Source organism: Hylaeus volcanicus, chromosome 3, assembly GCF_026283585.1.
Source record: "Hylaeus volcanicus isolate JK05 chromosome 3, UHH_iyHylVolc1.0_haploid, whole genome shotgun sequence".
Lineage (NCBI taxonomy): Eukaryota > Metazoa > Arthropoda > Insecta > Hymenoptera > Colletidae > Hylaeus > Hylaeus volcanicus.
The window spans coordinates 17834831-17859834 of record NC_071978.1 but is presented as its reverse complement, the minus strand read 5'-3'; the positions used below and the strand labels follow the sequence as shown (position 1 = coordinate 17859834).

The 25004-nt window shown below is 33.0% G+C and overlaps 1 protein-coding gene across 5 annotated transcripts in view; it reads right to left on the bottom strand.

Moving 5' to 3' along the window:
* The window catches only part of LOC128874247 (RYamide receptor-like), a 260772-nt gene that overhangs the window by 146885 nt on the left and 88883 nt on the right, over positions 1-25004 (bottom strand). The window contains exon 2 of one of the 5 annotated variants that reach the window (XM_054118785.1): positions 5731-5783. The exons of the other annotated variants lie outside the window; for them this stretch is intronic. The gene's annotated coding sequence lies outside the window, so the exon portion shown is untranslated. The remainder of the gene's footprint in view (positions 1-5730; positions 5784-25004) is intronic. 5 annotated transcript variants of the gene reach the window in all.

Below are 25004 nucleotides of genomic sequence, written 5' to 3'. Positions count from 1 at the left end.
AAGAACTTCTGTCGAGTGATCGCGAAGCGTGTTCATTTGCACTGGTTGGCTTGTGACTTCTCCCACACTGCTGTCATTCGATCTACGTAGACAGAGCGACGTGAACGTGTGCGGTGGTACAATGACACACATAATTGAATGCATTCAAGCCGCTCGCTGCGGCTAAATGCTCAGCTCGTTAGGTAACTCGTTTCCAGACGTTCTGACAAATTTTTAATTACATAATAAGAAAGATTACACTGCCAGCGTTAAACGAATTAATTACGAGCCAAACGTCGACAACATTTTCTGAAAACATGGTAATGACACTGATGCCATCCTAGACGATACACATTTACTGTGGTTCGAGTATTTATAGAATTTTGAAAAATGAGAAAGAATATATGTATTATAATTTTATTATAATAGTATATATATAATTATATTAATAAACATAAATTACGTATTACTTATATACGTACTGAAATTTCGACCCTTAGATTAGGATTATTTTTAAAATACTGTTCAAAATATTAACGAAAAATGTTTTTGAATGATAATTTAATATAACTGTAATAAAGAAATTGAAAATGAATTGTGCGTTAGGAACTTTAAAGGGTCAAAGAGTTTGCCGTGACACAGAAGAAACTAAATTAAATTTGCTGAATAGTAGGTATACATAATGCATACACAGTACATAATTATGCATAATCCCCAGTTTATTACATTCACCGTCACATACATACCACATAACCTACATTTATTTTCAAATACATGAGTTTAAATTTATTTTTACTTTTACATAGTCAATCGCATTATATCGTTCCACCACTAATTACTACCTCCATAAGAGGGCTTATTTTTCTTGTTTAGAAATGATATCAGAAATGAATTCCACATATGGTACAGTGGAAAAATAATTATAATTACTAACATTTCTACGTGTTCGAACTTTAAAAACACCCAAAGCATTTGTAAACAACAGCATTAATCTTACATTAATTACCGTCGCTAAAAGTGGCTAGAAATATTTATCGTGCTCAAACAATAACTTGCTCGACGCGGAAAATTCGCAAACGCTTTTAATGCATATTCGATGATCTAAAATGGCGTTTTAAAATTCACAAACGAGAACAACAAGTACTCAATATTCCTCACGGCTGTGTTAAAGCAACCATAGAGGTTTACAGAATTTTTGAAGGGGACGTGAGCGTTGATAGTTTTAGCCAGTAATCGAGATTCTTTCTGTATGCAAATTCGTTGAGTGCACCGCCATTACGGACGTCACACTGCTGAACTTCCAAAAAGCGTGGGACGTCCGATGGGTTTACAATAACCAGCTGTGTCTCGCCGCAGTTACCACTTACTGTAAATTTCTCTGTATCGTGGTGTCCAGTAAATTATGCACACGGCAGAGAGAATTATTGAAATTTCCATCAGAGATCGACTACAGACTGAAACTTGCTGCGATAATTGCTTAATGCTCTGCTGAATCATTAAAACTATGTTATTTACATAGAAATAGATCCAACGAATGCTTTATGCAAAATAATTATCATACGACGTCGTTCCAAGTATTTTATTAAAGACCACTTATATTTATGGTTCTTTTCAATGTTTTCAACTGGTTCCAGTAGAACGATAATTAATCTAATCAGGGCAAAAAGCGATTGCAGAAACTTATTGTTAGAAACACTTGCAAACGATGTTCTCAAGAACTTGGAATTTATTCAGCTAGAAAAGTTCAAATGGTGGAGGGTAAAAAAAATTTCCAAAAAGATTCGTGCTTGAATAGTTGCAAAATGCCTAGAAATAATAAAATCAGTGAAATTATACAAGCATTAAATTATTCAACTTAAAATTAAAATAATTTCTTCCAAAGAGGAGTTATTCGAATTACATTTATTCTACATATTCTTTGGAAAGTTTCAAGTTAACAGTACTCAATTTCAAATTGAAATAACGTCTTAAACAACAATGTTATACGAATCACATTTATTTTACATATTCTTTGAAAGATATTGAACAAGTAAGGATTATTTGATACAATTATTTTTGTTCACATTTAAGTCAGAATGAATGATATGAAAAAATTGATTTTCCAAATCTTATTTTACGTTATTTAATTCAACGCTCAAAACCATGTAAGAATACTTAATTCCAAAATTTTATCGAGACAATTGCAGGTTGTTGATTTTCACGTAGATGATCCCTCTCCCCTCCCCGCCACTTACTAATTACTTTGAGGCATATGTTCCGTAGAATTTGAATAAGAAAACGAAAAGCTGTGACACAATAAAATGTAATATTAATGGCAATATTAATGCAATATTAATGGGATAAACATATTTAACGTGACATGTAATACTCTGTTTTAAGAAGATGGCTCTGATCATGTTCATAAATTGCAACGCTCTTTTAAAATCCAGACAGAATGATTGCACTTGCGTCTCATTATACAGGGTGTCCCAAAAATGTTGTAACACCTTGAAAAAGGTGGTTCGGGAGGTGATTTGAAACAATTTTTTCCTTAGCGAAAATGTTGTCCGAGGCTTCGTTAAGGAGATATTAACGGAAAACGTCGACCAATCAGAGCGCGCGTATACCGTTGGAGCGGCCGTGGTAGCGAAGGCTACGAGCTAAGCGGCCGCGTCCAATGTCCTTCGATGCACGTCGAATCGCTTGTTCGCGTACAAGCGCGGCCGCTTAGCACATAGCCTTTACTACCGCGGCCGCTCCAACGGTATCCGCGCGCTCTGATTGGTCAGTGTTTTCCGTTAATATCTCCTCAACGAAGCCTCGGACAACATTTTCGCTAAGGAAAAAGTTGTTTCAAATCACCTCCCGAATCACCTCTTTCAAGGTGTTACAACATTTTGGGACACTCTGTATAGGCTCTTCATACGTCGCTAGAGGCTACTTTTACGAACCGAGTTGATTAACAGTGACAATATGGCCGTCCGAACTTAGGTACCTGCAGCATACTCAATTGCGATGAGTTTCAGTATGTTTGAAAATAAAATTCAATATTTGTCAGACATTGAGGTAATGGTTATTATTTATATTATAGCAATAGTGTGAGGGCTCAAGCCCCTATAACCTGAACTTTTATATCAGTGATTAAATTTATTGATTTTAGAACAAAAAAATTGTCTCTAAAATTGTTTTGTCTCTAAAAAATTAATAAGTTGTGCAAATAAAACGTTTGAGTATTATCTTTTGTCAGTATTACAAAAATAAGTAACAAGTTAATTCTTTGTTAACTTCCTTCCTTCGTTTGAAAATAATATTGGAAATTTTGTAATTCTTATAGCTATATTCCATCAAAATTCTGAGCCAGATAACATATTTCGGATAACGAATAAATAATAGGCAACTGTAATCCGTTCTACATTAAACAAAACATCGAATCTAAATCATAAAGTGAATTTATATTTCACATTGAACGAATAGAAAGTTGTCCGTGTAAATATTCAATCGAATAAACACAAATAAATCGCTGTAGCGTGGTATTATTCGAATCAGATGCACACCTCTGCTTGTAACCAAGAGAAATCTACAAAGAAATTACTCTTCCGGTTACATGATTCATTAACAAAAACTGAATCTAATTGCTTTTTATACGTTTTATTACACCAGTTTCGCCAGCCACCTCTTTTGCCAAGTTACAATTTCTCTGGCGGTCATTGCGTGCTATAAATTCACGTGGCTACCGTTAAAAGTACAAGTCAAAGAAACCAGTCCGTACTTCAGACAGTAGTCGAACTTTTGAATACAAGATTTCTCTCCAAACTGGCCATTTCTTAATGGAAATTAGCTGATTTATATCCGAACAACATTTTTATAGATAACATGCTTCGTACGTGAAACCGTAACATAAGACTGCAAGTATTTGTTTACTTCTTCCTATAAAAACACCGGAAATGGGTCAAGGAGGAAACTATATTAGTCCAATTATTAAGTGTTTCTTGGGATATATTTTTTATAGAGAAGAAATTATGTAATGTTTTTATAACTTTGAAAATATTTTAGGTTTTAGGTGCGTTTTAAAGATTTTTCATTTTTAGATTAAGGGAAAAACTATATTAGCAGCTCAAATATTAAAGGTTCTTCGTGTTTATATTTTACACAGGAAAATTTACTTAATGTATTTGTAACCTTGAGAATATTTTAGATATCTTTAAAGTACATTTCATAATTTTTCCAATTCACTTCACACAGAAATCTTTGAGATATTGCGTTTTCTTTTAAACAGCATTTTTTTAATCCGTGCGAATGATAACTCAAAAATTAATTGATCGTTCGTTTTTAAACTTTATATACGTCCACTTTATTTAAATCCCTCGAATGTAAAATAAATAAATGGAATGATATCATCGTTTAAAGTGTGTTTTTATTGCTAAAAGAAATTATGAAGATTGTTCACTTTTCGACCTATAAAAAAGAGAGTCAAATATCGATCAAACTTTTTTTTATGTACATACATGTTTATAGAATATCAAATCATATCGTCACTATTAAATAAAATTTTCTTGAAAGTACGTATACAAGTAATCACCACGATTGGGACTTAAAAGCTGAATGTATTATTGTATTGTAATGGTAATTAACATTTTTATGCCATGATTTAAACACATTTTGAGCAGAATCAAACCATAAATAATTATAATTTTCTCTTATTTTTATTCGTCTTCAATCAATTCTGAAAGGAATGAAATTTTACGTAAATAAACTACACATACATTTCCTTGGTATCCTGCATTAAATATAATTTAATGTAATCTCTTCATTTAGTCTCAATAATAGTTCACACACAAAAATTTTTTAATTTCCCTGTTTATTTATTTTCTCCTTATTTAGTATAGTAGAATCACCTTCTACAGTTACTACATATATACTGTCGGATAAACACGTAGTATAGGTGCCATTGATGTATTACGTGAGTGGAAGTTCAACTGATTAATAAATAAATCTCCATTCTTAACTTCCAAGTTCACCAGTTCTTCTCAATTCCAACTCCGAAACTCCGGCAATCTCATTTGGGAAGAAATGGAATATATTTGGGGCAGTAGTGAACGGCTAAAGTTAATTTGCATTTTTCTTGAATATACTTATTTCTTTCTTTAAAATTTTTTTAAACGGTACTTAAATTAGTAGGTCTCATTTAATTAATTTAATGTAATGTAATGTAATGTAAATTAATTGATCTCATTTCCTTATGTGTATATATTATATAGGTCATCCGAATTTTCATGCAAACAGCAGTGGCACCAGCCCGTTAAAAAATAAAAAGATAAGATATTTTTAGAAATTAGTAAAATGTTTCAACCAAAAATGAAATTACAAAAATAAGGACTATTTGTAGTTCAAATTTGTAGGAATTATTTTTCTTAATTACACGAAACGTTAAAATTCTGAAATTGTCTCATCAGCGGATATTATATTTATAAAGATTTAGGAAATGTAACGTTCCATTTAAAAAAAAAACAATAATCTTGAACTATCATAAGAAAGTGACCCTGGATATATTATGTTTTATCAGTATAAGTGACCCATTAAACAGTTCAAGCTAGTCCTGACAAAGTTTTTAATAGAACTATGAAGTATAAATAACGAAGATATCGAGGATGGATAAAGTTATCGCCTCACCCTGAATATTTGTGATTACTACTACCAGTTACTCTTCCCTCTTACTTTACTCATTGCTCTCTAATCATTCCTTCCACTAACAATAACGATAAAAACTCATACCTCAGACTATTCAGCAAGAATTATTGACACTGCTTAAATTGTCGTGTACGTACCTGCAACACAATTAAAGAATATCATTAGCATCGAACAGTCTATCAATATTTTAATCCTTTACACTCAGATAATAGTTTGAATACATATGAGCGACTAGCAATTTCAAAGTAATTTTGTTGGTGTTGCGATATTGCCAATAACCTATTCACATGTGTTGTGTATCTGCCTTAATTGTCCTTCTATAATAAAAGAGAGTCTACGACAGTTGGTGCCACAATGTTTCCTTTCTCCTCCAAAAAAAATGTACAAATACCTAAAATTTAAATTTCATTAATTTATTTTGTCAACTTAGTATACGTAATTATAAATAAAACTTGAGTTAAATTGTGGTGTATAATATAATTATCTTGTATATTTTATTGTTATTCAGGATGGGCCAAATAAATGTGACAAGTCATGACTCCATTATTAGAGTCTTTAGAGAAAACAGTAAAAGGAAAAAGATGAAATATTCGAAGAGTACTATGGTAGATAGTTGCATTATTTTTTTAAATAGAAATGTATATTTTTCTTTGAGATTTTTCTCTAAAATTACTAATAACAGACTTTATAGTCAAACTCACTTTATCAACCCCGTGTATTTTATATCTATATAACCCTGCGATTCTTACTCCATTTTTCATTAATACATTTCCTATGTAATTTAACAATCGATCGAATAAAGTACAACACTTTTCCTCATCGTCCATCTTCAAAAAAACACTCATTCAATGTCGAATGAAATTTTTATGTGGGCATTTCAGTTGACTTTCCCAAGGGTAGAGCGGAAGTCCATTTAATCTCACTTTATACCTGAATTCTATTTTAAGTTGTCTAGATAAATATAAGCTCGAGCTGAAGAGATAACGACACGTCTAGCGAATCGGTGGCCAAAATGTTCTTTCGAAAATTGCGAGGACCGTCTACTTCGGGGTCACCCACTTTACGACCGTGATCTCGAGTGTTGTAGAAAAATTGGACGTTGCGGGTGTTCTGTATGGAACTTTATTATCTAGCTAACGATTGTAAATACAGAAGTTAAAGGAGTACGATCGAGAACAAGGATTGAGATTTCTCTCAAGAGATGTTGGGCAATTGATACACTTTAATCTGTAGTTTTGCAGAAATAAAATACCAACGCGGTTCTAGGAGTGGAACACCCCTTTGATTCTTCATGATTGCAATCACTTGATGAATTGCATTTATTAGAAGCTCTGACGAAAAGTTGAAATCAGAGTATTAGAAATTCTAATATTTCATAATACTGTGAGCAAAGATTTTTAAACAAATTTTTATTTTTCGAAATCACTCTTTTACAATTCACAAAATTGTTTTATCTCTTTCTGTAAAATTGTACTGTTTGTCTTAAGTGTCATTCATTCATACAACGATTTCCAATATTATTTCCTGTTTATGGTCTGAGACATAGTTGTAGGTACTCATATTAGTAACAATCTCTAATCTGCTCAATAATTTTGTAAATATATCTGCAACATTTTTTTTCTGATTTTATTTTAATAACAGACAATTTGATTCAAATAATTTTTATTTCTTCATTTACAAAATGATAATACACCTCAATATGTTTAGAACTTTTTTAGAAATGTTCCTTTTTGGCAATAATTGAAGCGCCTGAATTACAATATCTTCGCAAACTATTGGTTTTTTCGTGTCTACATTAAATAACTTGAATTGTAAACACAAAACATGTTTATATTAATTCAGACAAATAGATATTATAAAAATGAAAGACACCAGGGCATTTTTTTGTCGTGTAAATACTACATAAATTAATATATCTTTATAAAATAATATATATGTTTTCTTAAAATATGTATCTGTCAATATACAAAGTGTGCAAATACTATAATATTATTATATATAATAACATATAATGTAATAATAATATTATATGCAGTAATAAGTATACAATACTATTAACATTATCGATAGTATTTATTATTTATTCAGTGATGTTATCCATAGTACTTGAGTAAAAAATTCAAAAAATTTCTTTCTATAGAATTAAGAAAAAAAGACTCCTAATTAGAAAAAGAAAACCGCTCACGAGATTTCTCGGATTTCGCTGCTTAAGGACAAACGAGTAATCATCTAATTTCGAACGACAACGTCGCTGATCTTACAATCAGAGCAAACCTACTGGAAATAATGTGCAGTTGTCCAAGTGTTAATTAGTTCACCCGTGCACGAACATTCTCGCCACGTATCCCTCTAGAGTAGCACGTTCTAAATGCAATTATAGTGTGTACAGCTGAAGGGAAATATTGCATCTATTATTATTGCTATTATTATGTCAACATTTATGAAATGGTCCAAAATAGGTCTATCGTTATCAAAGGAATACCAAACGATTAAATTGCTCCAAAATGAAGCTTTTGTGAGAATTAATTGCATGAAAATAAATGTAAGTGCAGACTTTTCCTGTTATGGGATGTGTGTACGTATTAAGATTGAAAATCTTTTTATTTTCGAACAGTCGAAATTCATGTCACGTTACGTGGTGAAAAATGCTGTGAGGCGATGAAATGGGTGGGTAGTAACAGAATAAATATGTCCCGTTACACAGCTTGTGAGATATTTTTTTATATTTTAATATCTTGTGATTGGAACAATTAAAACTTAATCCGAAATAATTAAATGTTTATGATACATATAGTATCTTTCAGTGTTCAATTAAATATTAATAACAATTACGGTTAGGAATAAATATTCACTCGAGACATTACTCGTGAGAAATTTGTCAATATTTTAATATCTGCTGATTGGACAAACTAAATATTAATTTCTGACAATAGTTAAATTAATTATTAACAATATTTATTATTTAAACAATGATGGGAAATATGATTATGGTGTGGTATTAATGTTTCGTAAATTCTTTTGTGGATGGATCCAACGAGCCTTCGAATCGACATGTCACGACATGTCACGCGGTTGTTGTTCACCCTTCCCCTTCTCTACTTCGAGAGGCACAAACAATCTACGACGCACGACCGCGCCCTAGCAGGTATGCGAGGGGCGAGAGCTCATTCATCGTTGATCCTTCGTTCGATATGGATCTCGCGGTCGCGCGTCCGCGTCTCGCGTCCCTCCTATTTGTAGTTTCCCTTAGTATCTTAGTTTGGTTTGGTTAGTTTTAAGGTTGCGTGTACGAGTGTCTCCTCAGCCAAATAATTATTAATCAACTTGTTTTGTTTGTTCGTAAGTCCATATTGGACTCGCAACTTCGTGCTCGACTTCGGTCACTACTGCTTGATTTGATAAGTGTTGTGACCAACCATGTGACTGGCCGAGATCGGTTGCCGTCCTCTAGTGGGTCTGATTTGAGAGAGGGTCAATCGACGCCTCCGAGGAATCTTCTACTCTCTGTACGCGTCAGGCGAAGTCCAGGCTCCCGGCGCAGCGCAGCTCAAAAGAGCCGTCAGACGGATGCAAGTCGTGTCCTGGACTCCTGACGTTGTGCAGAGAGTAGAACTCCGTTTCGGGACTCTACGACCGTCAGACATAGCTGGTGTCGCCAGGGCAGGGCACCCCGACGCGGTGCTACCTACGTCGTACACTGTCAGGTTGGGACCTGGGCCCTCGGCAGCAGGTATGCAGGGAGTAGAGTACTGGCGGACACGTTTTGATCGTCTTTCTCTCGAATCAGACCCACCAGAGGAAACGGGACTGACTCTGTAAGTCCAGTTACATGGTCGCGTCGTGTCGCGAATTAGCCTTCACTCCTCTTAGTTCAAATAATTATTTGGCAGAGTCAGACTTAGACTTTGGAAATCGAAGGGAATTTTGTTTCCCTTTGATTTTCATCGTTTCGTACTTAGTATTAAGCTCGTCGACTCTATGTAGAGTATGCATCTACGTATGTATACTCTATGTAGAAGGAGATCGAAGGAAGTTTGATTCCTTCTATCTCCGGGTCTCCAGTCGCAGCAACCTCCACGTGGTGAGACCTGGTAATCGGTATTATTCGTGACGAACAATCCTTCGTCACGAGTAATTCCGAGCTAATGGCTGCGAACTTGGAATAAGATCTTTAGATATAAAAAGTGCAAAGTGTAAAGTGTAAAGTGTAAAGTGTAAAGTGTACAGTGTAAAGTGTAAAGTGAGAATAGATTTAGATTAGCAGGAATATAATTAGTTTTCAGAAAAATTCATTTGTATAAATTATGTATTACCATTGATATATTTTTATTGCAAAATGTTAGTCAATTTTCACAACAATTCCTATATTTAAACTACAGATCAAACTACGTAATACGTATTTTCTGAAATGTTGTTTTCTTGTATTGTATTGTATTGTATTGTATGTTTCTTTATTGTGTAACAATTAGCGTTGTTATTTACACATTTCCGTTGTACATGAACTATTTTTTTTTTTACATTTCTTTTGTTAACAAAAAAAACCTTATCCTAATATATTCCGCTCGATTATAATATTTTGTACGTGTAACTGTTTACTTATTAACTATTTGTACATTTTGTGGTTAGTAGATAAAAATCAACAAATAAATACTTTATTTTTGTTTTTCTTTCTTAGCCCTGTGTTATTTTGCTTGATACCTATTCTGTATTGCGCCTCTGGGGAAGTTTCCCATATCACAGTTTCTTTAATACTGTTAATCCTCCCTTTATTTGTGCTTATATATATACTATATGTGTACTTATATAAATATATATATACAAAAAAAATAGGATTACATTTAGCTTATTGATCTTTATTAAATCTAAATTGACCAATATGGTCTCAGTCTTCATTTGAGCTTTCGTTATTGTATTCCTATTTTCTTTAATCGTTTGTATATATATATCCTTTTTTTTTTTTTAAAAGTCGCGTACAGAGTTAATAGGAACGATTCCTAGCTTTGAATACATTATTTTTTCGTTATCCTGTGTTAGTAGGATCTGACTAGCTAGTAATTCTTACAATTCAATATTGGCTTCTTTTAAAAAGGCTATAATTGCTTTAAGTACTGAACTCTTTTCGCTGTTTATTAAATGCACTATGTTATAATTACTGTTATTAATTAAGGTACCTATTTTATCATACATTTTTAGACGCGGAGTAGTTCTAAACGGACATCTGAAGAGGACGTGCTCTATTGTTTCTTCCTCCATTCTATTCTCGATATTGTGTCTATGTTAACGATCATAAATTCTATTTCTTCTAAAGCTATCTCTAAACTAGCCCCTTCTGCAGAGGTTTTGTAACAATTCCAAAGTGGGTTATGTGCATTAAAATCGCCTGCAATGATTGTATTTTTATTTAAATTTAATGTGTTAAAAAGTTCGAGCCACTCCCTGGTGCAAAATCTTCCGTTTGTCCTATAAATTAAACCTATCTGAAATATTTGTTTTTGGTTAGTATCAAGAATCTCCACCACTAGTGTCTCGAACCTTCTATCTATTTTATATGATTTGATCTTCTTTACATTTATATCCTCTTTATAATAAATACCTAGTCCGCATCCTTGTTGGTAGGTTTTATTTCCTACTCTTCCTATATTATAGTCATTTCCGATATTAATTAACTGGTAACCTTGTATTTGATAGTTATTGTAGTCTAAAATCCACGTTTCCGTTATAAGCATAATATCATAATTGCTGATCTTTGTTTTAAGTTCGTCTATTTTATTTCCTATACTCCTTGCATTCCATAATCCTATTTTCAGTTTTACATTACTGTGCATTTTGTTAGATTATCGTATATTCTACTATCACTGTTTTGTACTTTAAGCCTGTGGAGAAAATTATCGTGAGTATGTAAGGAGTAGCTGAGTTTATAAATGTATTTACTTTTGGGTTTGTTGGCTATATTTTTAGAATGGTTAACAATGTATGTACTATTTTCTATTTTTTCAAATAAAGTTAATTATTAACCGAATTGTGTCTATTAATTTTCGTTCCAGTTTTTTAGCCTGATTTATGGTTATTATTATTATTATTATTTTCTTTTTTATATCTTAATTTTCCTAACATTATAGATAGAATTTGTTTGATTGACACCTTATTACTATGCTTAAATCTTTTTATGTGGTATCAACTTTTCATATATAATGAAGAAAGAAAAAGGAACCATTTCTCATTGCTAATATATTTCTTTTCTGAAATTTTTCCTTACTGTGCTTTTCTTCTTTTTTTTTTCAAAAAATTCTTTAACTGTAAATCTTTTAATTCCTTTTTTTTCTTTTTTTTTTAGTTTTAGTATTAAACATTATCTGTTCCTATAGCATAACATGATATAAAATACAATAAACGTGTAATATATAATATGAAAACAAAAATAAATATGAGTTGTTTGTATATCTCTTAAAGAAATAAAAATATTAAGTAAATTCTCTTACTTGTTCTCTGGTTGAGAGTTTACAAAATCTAAATCATCGTCTGTCTCTGTTTGAGGCGATTTAAATGATTCGGAATAATTATCTTCTTCCTTATCCTGAGTGTCCGGAATGACTTTTTGAAACGTAAAGTCCATTTCTTCTTGGTTCGGCTCTACTGGGCTCTTCTGTTGATCGGTTGTTTCAGTCTTTTCTTCACTCTTCTTTTGGCTAGTCAATTCTTCAATGTGAGGAGTTCCTTCCCATTCCTCATTGGACATGTATCCTGATTGTGGGTTAGTCGACGAAGCCTTTTTTTCTTCCGTCTGCGTCGGTCTGGGTGAGGTTTTTGGTAAAATTGAATAATTGTGTTTACTTTTGCTTCTAAATTCTGGGATATGTAGGTTGTCTTCTCTTATTGGCGTGGTTCTATGTTTAGATGTAGTAGGTTTATTTTGTTAGTAGAATTCTTTATTCTTGATGACTATTGGAGGTTCTTTTCTAATACTTTTTGTATTTTGGTATCGCTCGTCTTTGTAGGTTATAGGTATCTTTCTGATTTCTCTTTCTTGCTGGAAATTATGTTTTTCTTTGTGGTAATTTTTAAGATAGTACCTTTGTTTGTCTTCGTATATCTGGTCGAGTTCTCTTTCGGTTGGTTCTCCTTTGCTTCCCTGAGTATATTTATGATCCCTTGTGGTTCCTGGTGACGATTCTTTCAGTTTATTTTTTATAATATTGGTGAGATTTTGTTCTTTGATCCATTTTATCAGTTCTTCTATATCGTTGTCATTTTGGATGCTAAAGTTGGTCTTATTGGGTTTATAACTCCTTTGCTTATGAAGATAGCTTTCCTTTCTCTCCTCCGTATCGTATTCATGATGCATTGGTGAAAGTATCTGGGTATCTTCCTCTTCTAATAGATAAAATCGATTATTTTTGCTATTACTGACCTTTAAAGACTCTGGAATGAGACGTCCTTTGCTATCGTACCCCCTCGGTTGCCTTCTGTTCGGTGTGAACCAGTCGTTTGCTCTTATCGGGCACGGTCTGTCCTCCCATTTTTCTATTTCCATAGAATATCTGTTTTTATTGCTTCTTTGTCCTAGTGCAGGGAAATCCTCTTCCTTGTATCTGAAGTTGTTGTTGCCTCTAAAGTTCAATTCCGTCATTGCGACGCTTTTGGCCTCATGGAAAGACATATTTTTGTATGCGATCAGTTTATTAATTGCTTTTTCCAGCACTGCATATGGGCATTGTCTATTTAAAGCCGAGTGGTCGTCTTCGCAGTTTGAGCACCTTGGGGGGTTAGAACACTCTCCGTGTGCTGTGCTTCCGCAGTTGAAACATTTACTTGTTGCTTCTCGACAGAAGCGCTTTGTATGACCGAATCTTAAATATTGATAACACTGCCTAATGTTTCTAACAAAAGGGGTCACATTCAGCGAGACGTGCCCTTCCATGATCACTAACTTGGTGGGAAGGCTAGTTCCCCTAAACTTCACTATCACCAGGTTGTCAACCTTCTTCCTCCTTCTCAGTCTTTCAAAGGATTCGATATTTTGTCCCGGGGAAGTTTCCTCCTTTAGTTCTTCCAATGAGTATTCCCATTCCTTTATAATCCCTATCCTGAATTCGGATCTCCTTGGTATGCGGATTTTGTACTCCCCATTGTTCTTTTTAACGTATTTGTTAAATATAGCTCTTCCTTCTTCTGGATATTTTATTTTAATTTCTGCTATATGTTTGTTAAGCATTTTGATAGCTTCTATTTTTTTTAAATCCTCCCTTAGGAATCTAAAAATTTTAAGATAGTTGAGTTTCTTATTAGATTTGAAATTAGCTTTACCTTCTTTTTTGTCGTTCCTTCTAACTACTTCTAATTCGAAAAGAGAAATATAATCCGTGTCCCCTTTAGTTGGGGATTTCTTTTTAGTCTGTATCACCTTTTTTTTGTCAAAAGACGAATCTGAATCTGTGTCTTTTTCTACATGTGCCACGCCACGTGTTGCGTATCGGCCACCCACGCTTCTTACCTTAGAAATTTCCTCCCTGGAATTTATCGATTCAATTATCGACCGAACGTTTAAATCCTTTTCTGTATTATTTTCCGCTTCGCTTTGATATGTATTTACTTCTATATTAACTTTTTCGTTTCCTATTATTTTCAACTTCTTCCTCACGCTTCTACTTTCATCACTGTATTCGTTCTCGATTGCCTGTTCTAGACTATTTCTTCTTGTTTTCACTTTCTCTTGTGATGGTGGCGCTGAGTGGATCTCCTCCGGCGCGCTGGTTGGTCCGTCCCCTTCTTCTCGGTTTCTTCTTATTGGTTGAGCTAAATCTTCTTCCTTCCTATAGGCTCTCATCTTGTATATTTCTTCGGCTGATCTCTGGATCAATTTGATTTTTGGATCACGTAGTGCCAACGCACTTCCGGTCTTGGGGAGGGAGACTCCTCTCTCCCCCCCCTGTTCCTTCTTCATCCTCCTCGTGACTATCCCTCATGTAGAGAGAGAGGTTAACTTTATTTCACTGGTCACATCTCGATCGGGTGAGTCCCCCCCTTTGAAAATTATATTCTTGGGTTGTTCCCCCCACCTCACTTAATGTTTTAATTATAAATTCTATTAGTTAATTTGTATATTTACACCACAATTTTACTTTCTACCTTGAACCACAATTTTCCGTTGTTACCCTACCACGCGGCAAACCGGAAGTCATAAGAACATGATATTGAAGAGCTGGAATAAGTTTTAATTCTAGCTCGAAACGTACCTCTTGTATCAGTGTCACATGAACAAAGAAGAAGTGTACCACTTCTTCGATAGCGAGCCGCGACCCTCGACACAGATATACGAGGGGTGAGAGCTCATTTGTCGTTGATCCTTCCGTCGATATGAGAAATAAACATCAGAAATAAACTAAGTAACTAAAGAAAGGGGAAAGAATGTTACTTTTAGACGATACTTGAACATTATTTTATGAAGTTTTGATATACGATATATTCTACCTAAAGTTGTAAATCTATATTTGATTTATTCGTCTGAACAATGTATGTAGTATTGTAATATCAATGTATGTAGAAAATTACATGATTGGTCTGAGCAAGTCCATATAAAAAGAGGACAAGATTATCTTACTTTCATTCTGTACCACCTACTGTTACAGACACGTCTGGTCAACCTTCGGTACTTTTACCTCATATTTCATTCTATTTGCATTTTTATTGCATTGCATCGCTGCTTTCGAAAGCCATTGCATTCTTCAATTTCAACCATTAACATACCAGTAACCAGCATAAAAGTTAATGCTCTCAATCCCTTGACCTACAACTACGTGTGAGGCTGGTAGTCGGGCCAAATGTAAACATTACGGGCATGTCCCGTGGTACAACGGTTGCGGATTGTAATAATATCACACCATTGTCGATTATTAATTTTCTAAGATTGAAAATCTTTTTATTTTCGAACAGCTGAAATTCATGTCCCGTTATATGGTGAAAAATGCTGTGAGGCGATGAAATGGGTGGGTAGTAACAGAATAAATATGTCACGTTGCACAGCTTGAAAAGAACAGCAAATAAAAAAGAGGACGCACAGTGTGATATTGCAGCGATCTAGCTGGACAAAACCAATATTTCGAAACCTATTGGGTCGTCCACACACGAAGCTACTCAAAAGATATGTAAATGGTTGGTGATTGAAATCACAAACTAGTTACTTATTGGTTAGTAATGATTTTGAACATCTTTAGAAAAAGCATCTACCGCTGTCCGTTTCGGAGTCAAAGTATTGACTTATTATTGATTTATTCTTATCAGACCTAATCGCTGTATGAGTCAATAACCCTTAAGAGGTTTTTAATTTGAAATAAAAATAATAACCAAATAATTCGTTATTATTTTTATTTTCAAACATTTGTATTTATACATAACGGGTCGAAATAAATTATTTCTAATATTATAGTTACATTTTATTTTTATTCCAGTTCAAAGTGGCCCAGATCTAATTCGTGCGAACAGCGTACCTATTATTATGATGTCAACCTTATACCGAAAAATACGAGATTTGTCTGGAAACAAATTCATATTAAACGACGACAAGGCTATTTTGCTCGCCATCTTTCGATTATTAATTTTCTAAGATTGAAAATCTTTCTTACTGTTACGTACGCGTATGGCCAACGATTGGTATTTTTACCTTATATCTTATTCGCTTGACATTTTTATTGCAATTGCACCGGTGCTTTTCGAATGGCCATTACATTCTTCAATTTCAACCATTAACGTTCAATGCAGCAGCGTAAAGGCGATACTCTTAAAGGATAAAAAGACAAAAACAAATTGAACATCCCTTAACAGGGTCGTTAACAAATAACGGTGCTGGTGAAAGTATTATAATGTGTTACGCGAGGCTCTCCGATACTCAGAGATACAGCAATATCGGGGCAGTTTACGTCGCTATCACGGTCCCAATCTCATTTCATTAGGAAGCGTAGGTGTGGAGAATTTTATTGTCGGTACAAACGCAATTTATGCTCAGCTTCCGGCTCGACGATGTGACTGTCGTAACTAATCGATAAAGCAACCACGCCGATACCAGTTTCGAGCGAACGTTTTTGCTATTTTTTCACAAGGTTAAATGAGCTTTCAGAATTGCATGAAATTTCATATTCATAAGTTTTTAGGACCGCTGATTTTGGAGAATCCAATATGGCCACCTTGTATGCCAAAAAGTTATTAGATTTGCATAAAAAGTCGAGTATCATATTTTGATAATCAGTTAGTCATCAATTCTTTCAAACCGTAACATTTCTTACATCACATTTGTATCACAAACTACGTAACTAAATACAGCATAACATAACTAAAATACAATTGCAACATCTGTTCTATAAAACAATATGGTTAATTTACCATAGAATAATAGTCCACCGTATACACGAACCAGTAAACGTATTATTATAACTAAGTGATGTTGCGTACCACGTAGACCATAATAACATGTTCGAAGCCAATGGCAATTTAGGAAAACAATTGTAGTTGAAGATTAAATATTAATGTGTTTAAAATTTCACCATAGTATTCATTATATATACATAAATCTTTCTGCTATGGATACGAATCAAATAAATGACACCAAAATAATTTTTGTTTACTTTAAAGATATCTTATAATATAATACAATATACATATAATACAAAATGATTTATTATTGTACGACTTATGGGTTTTCTTTTTATAATTCCCAAAGAAGCCTCTCTTCTTACAATTAGATGTTTACACTAAAATAACATCCCTAACGCAAATTAACTCTTTGGGGCACGGTGGGATTAAAAGTGACCCACCTTTTTGATGGACCGTAATGCATGGTGGGACATTTTTAATCCCACCTCGAAATTTTGCAATAGCTGCATGTGTATAGGTTTATATTTCGTCTTATTTACGTAAAGCAGTTGATACTATATTCGTCCAATGTTACAAATGTATGCACTTACGTTGGCAACTTTCAACATGCTAATACCGGTTCAACAATTGTTGAAAGCGGAAGGTTTATTGCGATAATATTTCTTTCCTGGTTTTATGTGAAAAATCGTAGAGGTAAGTTAATTCATATAAAAATTAGTTCTATATAAACAAGTGAAGTGTTTTATAATAAAAACTAAAGATTAAATTTGTTTGCAAATGATGAAAGTATGGTGGGATTTTATTCGTCCCACCATGCAACTTGGGGAGTAATACAAAAAAACATATTTTTATTTATTGTTTATGTTTTAATATTCTTAAAACTATAAATGTGACGCCCCTTGTTAGTATATTTATTTTGTTACATTATGTGATACCTTTATTAATAAAAATATAACAATTTTGTTTGATTTCAAACGCAATAAAATTCCTGTGCAACATGGGTCTATTTTATGACCCGAATTCCTGTGCCGCAAAGAGTTAAAAGAGTAGATTTTGCATTTATTGTGAATTCTAATATGAAAAACATAAGCAAAATACAACCAAGGTTAATTCCATCAAAGTATGACTTATAGAAACAGAAAGAGACGCGATACGCTTGATCTCATCGCTACTTGTATCGAATGGAGAACTCTCGAGTATCCAAGTCGTTGTCAAGGTATCCTAAGAGGAAAAAGACTTCACCTGGACAGAGCATTAAGCGGAAAATCACGTGAATCGATTCTTTCATTACCACCATCATAATTTGACGCATGAAAACACTTCATTCCTTTACATTCTGCTTTCATAATTTTCTCATTACGTCTGTTAATTATCACCATCTCTCACCGATGCGAAAATGCAAAGGGAAAAATAAATTCTGATAATCATCTCAGAGACGGGCTTGGCTTATAAGTAGACGCGTAGGAGTCTAGCAGACCTTCACTGGAATATATCATATGCTGCAAACTGACGTGGATCAGTTATTTTTTAATTAAATTGCAAATATAGTGAATAATTCATGCGAAATAATTTCCTTGTAAAGAATTCAAGGTAATTTAATTTTATTCTAAAAGGCTATTTCGATCATTTGAATAGTGTGACGAGTATTTGTTCGTTATGGAAAGCAATTTGAACTTTTGTATTATATTGACAATTTAATAATGTTATGAAAAGAAAGAAATTCTAATTAATGTTTCGTCTGTGGACTAAAACTGTATTTCCTCGAGCAATTGACACAATTGTGTTTTTACCGAACATGAAGGTATCAGGAATACTAAAAGGGAATAAAAATTTCCTTTAAATTAACCAACGTTTCGAAACTTAATGTTCAAACACATAATGTCATGAGAAAGATGAAAATAGACCTAGAAAATTTTTGTTTATTTTACAGGTGATATATTACAATTCAAAACAACTTTGTCAAATATATCAAAATATATAAAATACCATCTTCAGAAGTTTCCACGTTTTTAACTTTATTACATAATTTATTATTATAAATATTATTACAATTTTTTTGTTTTTAAATATTAAGTTTCCAAATGTAAATTAACTAAATTAATCGGAAGATTTCATTTACGTTCAATATTTATGATTTACTTATATATTCTATTTCAAGAATTTTAAATGGCACTGTCAATGAGGAAGAAAATTGTTTTTCCATCAAAGAAACACTAATAGAAAATTTTATCCATCCTACGACATTGAAATTTATTCCACATTCAACATATACAAATGTAGAATGTTAGATTAAAATCCTGATTTTGTAAAACCTGAGGAGGGTCTCAAATCATAGAAATCGAATCTTAATTTAATATTTACTGTAATGAATACTTTGTTGATGAAATAAAATTAATAGAATAAGTAAAATTTAATTTCTTTAATTTTAATCAACTTCAACAAGAATTGATTACATTATTGATAGCAGAAAAATAAGAAAGAACATTATGGTCATTCATAATTTTGGAAAAACAGGACAAATTGGGAGTTTGCTAAACTGTTGGATGTGTACTTATAAATTAATTAAACTTCAATTAATCATAGGATTGTTGAAACCTAAGTTGAGAACATTTCAACGAATTTTCGAGATAGGTCCAGACTTCACGTGTTGTAGATGTCCGCCTCTAGAGACGTTTTCCTGTTATTTACTAAACAGAACAATAGGTCCAATAGGAAGTCGTCCCTAACTCAGGCCTGCAGACATTTCCCGAGCATCAATCTTTCAGCTCATCCACTACTTCCAGCATCGCACCATCCAGGTACTTCCGTCTAATGAAAATACTATCTTAAAATGAGGGGATACATCCCTATTTTTTAATAGAAAAATATTTTAAAATTCTTCAGAAAAAGCTGATTGTGCAGTATGTTAATGAAGTTTCTATACAACTTTATGCGTGTTCTCGATTTGTTTGATTTTTATAAGTTTTATAATTATTATTTGCCAAATATTTAGTATTTATTGATCTTTAGGACGATCCATGATGCAGTTTACAAAACAAAAACAAGATCAATTTTAAATCAGCAAAAACATTTCAAAAAGGGGACGAAGGATACTGTCTGTATTTTTAATAATAAAATACGTTTCTTAAAGTTGAATTTATTTTTTTTGCGTTTAATTGTAATTGTGTGTACTTCAATTTAACATAATAAATTTATAAGTATTCCATACCACGTGTGTTCCAGGAAAACATAATCTTAAAACCCATTTCGGAAACAAAAATTTCACTATAATGAACTTAAATACGTAACCTAAATGATTTAGGCTAAATCTCAACTTGGTGGATATTACAGTATGTCTGTATATACGAAGTCCAGTAGTCAATAAATTTTGCTCATTGTAATTCTTGTAACAGGCTACAAGTGTGCTTAACAATTATTTAGCGTAGAAATTAATTCTGTTACTTGAACATTGATTGTTTTGACATTTTGTTCTTGCAATTTGCTCTCTTGGAATGTTTGATTGAGATAAGATTAAGCATTATATGGTTATTATTTAGACAATGAATTTCTACACCTAGTATTATTGACAGTGAAACAAACTAAATATTTTTGATGACAATATGTATATCGCGCTCCCTTAGAATATGTGACCGAAGGGAGAATTACAGTTGTATAAATGAATAGTAAGTTTACTTTAGAAAGGAACAGAATTAATTTCTACACCTAACGTTATTTAAAGCTTAGCGATAAAATATTAGGTACCGGAAAAAGTTCGTGCGGTTTATTCGTTAATTGTGACTATATATATATATATATCGATTTTCGTGTGGTAATTGGCAACTGTAAGACATGAGTTTGGTTTCATTTTAAAGCTCGATCTTTGTAATTGGTATGCATGCTCTATGGAGTTCAATTGTTTCGTTGTTGTGTAGCTATAGGAACAGTAAACATGGACAGCGAAAAAGTAAAAATTCGTGCTTTTATTCTTTACGAATTTAAACTTGGCAGTACAGTAGCAAATACAGCAAGACGCGTTTGTAGCGTTTGTGGGGAAGGTGCCGTTGGTGAAAGAACCGGCAAAGAAATGGTTTAAAAGGCTCAAAGAAGGAAATGAATCGGTAGATGACGAACCGCGTTCAGGACGTCCATCTGTCATCGAAGACGAAAAATTCATCGAGTGCGTAAGTTCAAATCCAAGAAAAAGATGTTCTGAGCTTGCTCAAGTGTTCGAATGTGAAGACTCTACCGCAAGAAAGCGAATTCATTCTCTTAATTTTCACAAAAGATTGGGCAAATGGATACCGCACCGTTTAACGGAAGAGAACAAATACTCCCGGCTGAGCATTTGCAATATCCATTTATTGATCGAATTTTAGCTTGTGATGAAAAGTGGGTGGAATATGATAATGTACGACGATCACACCACTGGGTTCAGAAGAGGTCGTGTGCAACAGGAACCATACAAAAACCGAGTCTCCATTCGAAGAAGGTGACGATCACTGTTTGGTGGACTACATGACGTATCGTTCACGTTGATTTTCTTCCACGTGGCGGACTATTACTGCAGATACTTATTGCAAAGAAATTGATGATAAATGGTGATTATTTCGTTGAATAAACCTATGATTTAAAAGAGATTTGAGTATTTGTATTTTTCTCTGAAAATCCACACGAACTTTTTCCGGTACCTAATAGAACAGAAACGACAATCTATTACGTCTTTCGCAATACGAACGCAATCCGACTATCCTGTGAAATTCTCGAAATGCTATCACGATTATTGGATTATCAGCTCCGAAATTGTCGTTGATAGATATCCCCCAAAGTACATCCGATTCCATCAAGTTTACGCGTGTGCCTTAGCAAATTAATTCCATTAAATCCGTTTCAAACGCTTGCAGTGCAATTTGGGAGTAGGCGAAGTGTTTAGCGGAGTTGTCGCGTTATAACTCACTTAACAAGTTATAACTCGATCAGTCCCATTAAAAGTGGAATCCGTACATTCTTACGGGTAAGCAATTACTTAAAAGGTCATTTTATCGCTCTTTAACCAGCACGGACCGTGTACTTTCATTTACAAGCGGCTTCTTGTAAAATAGGAATTATCATGTTTACTAGTATGTGATCCAGCTGGTTTCATGATGAGAATTTAATTAACTCCTACGCAATTTTCCATTCGGGTGATTTTCAGGTGTGTTGTTCTATTAATTTTAACATAAAGGAAAACATGGCTTTACTTTCTCTGAGGAACATGGTTCAATGAAATTTAATAGAAAACTTTATGAGAAAAAATAATCTTTATTTTTCTCAGCAATATCATTATATTCTTTCTTGCTTATAAGAACAAATTTAATTACGTATAGAATAAATTAAATACATAATTCATACTCAATGTAGAAGTGACAAAAACAGGGAGAAAAGATCAAATACATAAATAATTTCGCAGTTTTCCATTAAAATAATTTTTAGTTCTCTAGACATGTTTATTTTAATAAAGGAAAACATGGTTTTACTTTCTCTGAAGAACATGATTCGATGAAATTAAATACAAAATTGTATGGAAGAAAATAATTTTTATTTTCAACCATCTTGGAAAAGGAGGTTATTGAATTCGACATGTATATTTTTTTTTCCTCGGCAACATCGTTATATTCTTTCTTGCGTGTAAGAGCAATTTTAATTTAGGTAAGATGGGTTCTTTTTTCAAATACAATGTTTATATTTATTCTATTTAAGATATAGAATAAATTCAATACATAATTCATACTCAATGTAACATTGACAGAAAATGATACATTTAGATAATTTTACATTTTTTATGACCTATTTTTCCAGATAATATTTAGACCAGTAAAACTGAATTCTGATAGACAACTTTTATGTTTATATTAAACTTCTAACAATAAGATAAAATTGTTCCAATGATTTCGAGGATTAATTACAATATAACTAAAAAAAATCATAAATAATAATTGCTATTAATATGTCAATCCTTCGGAGTAAATTGTTTTCCTCTATAACAAAAATAGAAATGAATAGAAGAATAAACAATTCCCAACGCTAAGTGTCAATAATATTTATATTAAACACATAAAACAATTGGATAAAACAGGCATATTATTATTGTTCTGTAATGTTACTAAATCTAAATGAATTTTCGTTTTCCTTATCTTTCCAAAAGAATTTTTACGTCACGAATTTTTCTTTTAAATTCCAATTATACGTTTCTGTCTCACGCTCTATGTATCCTCCTTCTTCTCTCGATGTTTAAAGTATAAAGATTCCTCTGCGAAATTAATAAATAATGTTAGAGTCTTCTATCGAACTAAACGAATTACCCAATCAAGGCAAGCAATAATTAGTACTTGGTTAAAATACTCCTTCATGCATTTGACTTTCATTTCGACCTAATTTCACTTGACACAACCCGATTAATTAACAAAACTGACAAAGTCGATTCCCTTCGTCGAGTCGATCTCAGTCTCCAGCGATGTCTAATCCAATCAAAACGTCGCGTAATCCGATTATGCGAGAACGTTCGATTCTTCGATGAGAATCGTTCGTGAGCTTAACACGTTTAAAAATCATTTCCCGCGACCATGCTTAAGAATGGAATTTGCGATGCGAATAATTCCCGCAGCTGTCGCCACAATTCTCCCTTCAACTTCGAACATTTAATAAGGTGAAAAACTGACACCAGACTTCCCTGATTTTTTTTGTTTCTCTCTCCGCGACCGACCATTTCGTAGAATGCATTTTTTTTTCCTTTTTTTTCTTTTTGTTAGACGGTGGACGTGGGTTATTATACCTGAACACCTCCGAGTTTCAGCAAAAATGGCGACGCATAATTTCTGGCAATAAGTTTCCTCTGGTAGTAAGAAGATTGCCCTCGCAACAGCTGCTTGATGCGTATTAAAAAGGTTGACGGGCTTCGTGAACGGTGTCCGTTAGTGTGAAAACGTTATCTTTATTTAATTAGGAATATCTCATGACTTATTACTAGATTTTATGCATTTATGACGTACAGTAATATGGAAAATATACATAATGTATGTTGAAGTATCCTACAATTTATATAATAATATTGCTATTTCGTTTTGCTATAAATACGTACAAATTAGAGTGAATTATCCGCATAATGGAACCTAGGTCAAATTTCATTTGTTATATCATTTTAATTTTTAAATAATTGTATATCAATCTAATGTAATTCTAATGAAATTCTAATAAAATATCAATATAATATCGATAAAATTCTAATAAAACTCTAATACAATTCTAATCCAACCCTTTTAACCACAGAAAGTGTCTGTCTCGTTGACGCATACACACATTCATGATGGATTCGAAAGGAAAATGCATCAATAGTGTCCATTCTAAGAAAAATAAATACCAAAAAAAGTCTTTGAACTTCGGAATATAAAATATGAAGTAACTCTTACAAATGCACCTTCATTCTTACATTATTCTCTATACATTCGTCGAAAAATTACTTTGTGAAACTTAGTGGCCATGTAATTTTCTTTGAAACGAAAATCACAAAGCACAAGCCTGCATCGTGTTGAATCATATTGAATAAAGGGCATGGTTGTACTGCTTTGAAAAGCACGGAAATTGCTAAAAGTTAGAAAACTTGTAGCCTCCGAGTCTTCGTGACCCGCAAACTTACGAACAGTTTCCAAACTGTCTGGAACAAAACGAGACCGGTGAAAAGAGTTTCGGGCATGACTATTTAAATTCGACGGAGTCGTCCTTACAGTCGCATTTCGCGAAAGTTTGACAAATGAGAGGGTTTAGACCTCGTAATTCTAGGTTTTCGACATCACTCGAGACGATCGCAACTCATAGTCGATTGGTTGGGATAACACAAAAGAAATTGCAATAAGTAAAATGAAATTGTTCAATTTTCAGTGATGTGATTTATAATTTTAACAAAGGATAACTAACGTTGCTATTTTTTGCTGAGACTAAAGGCAATTGTGAAGACATCCTTTGGAATAAATTCTGATATTTTT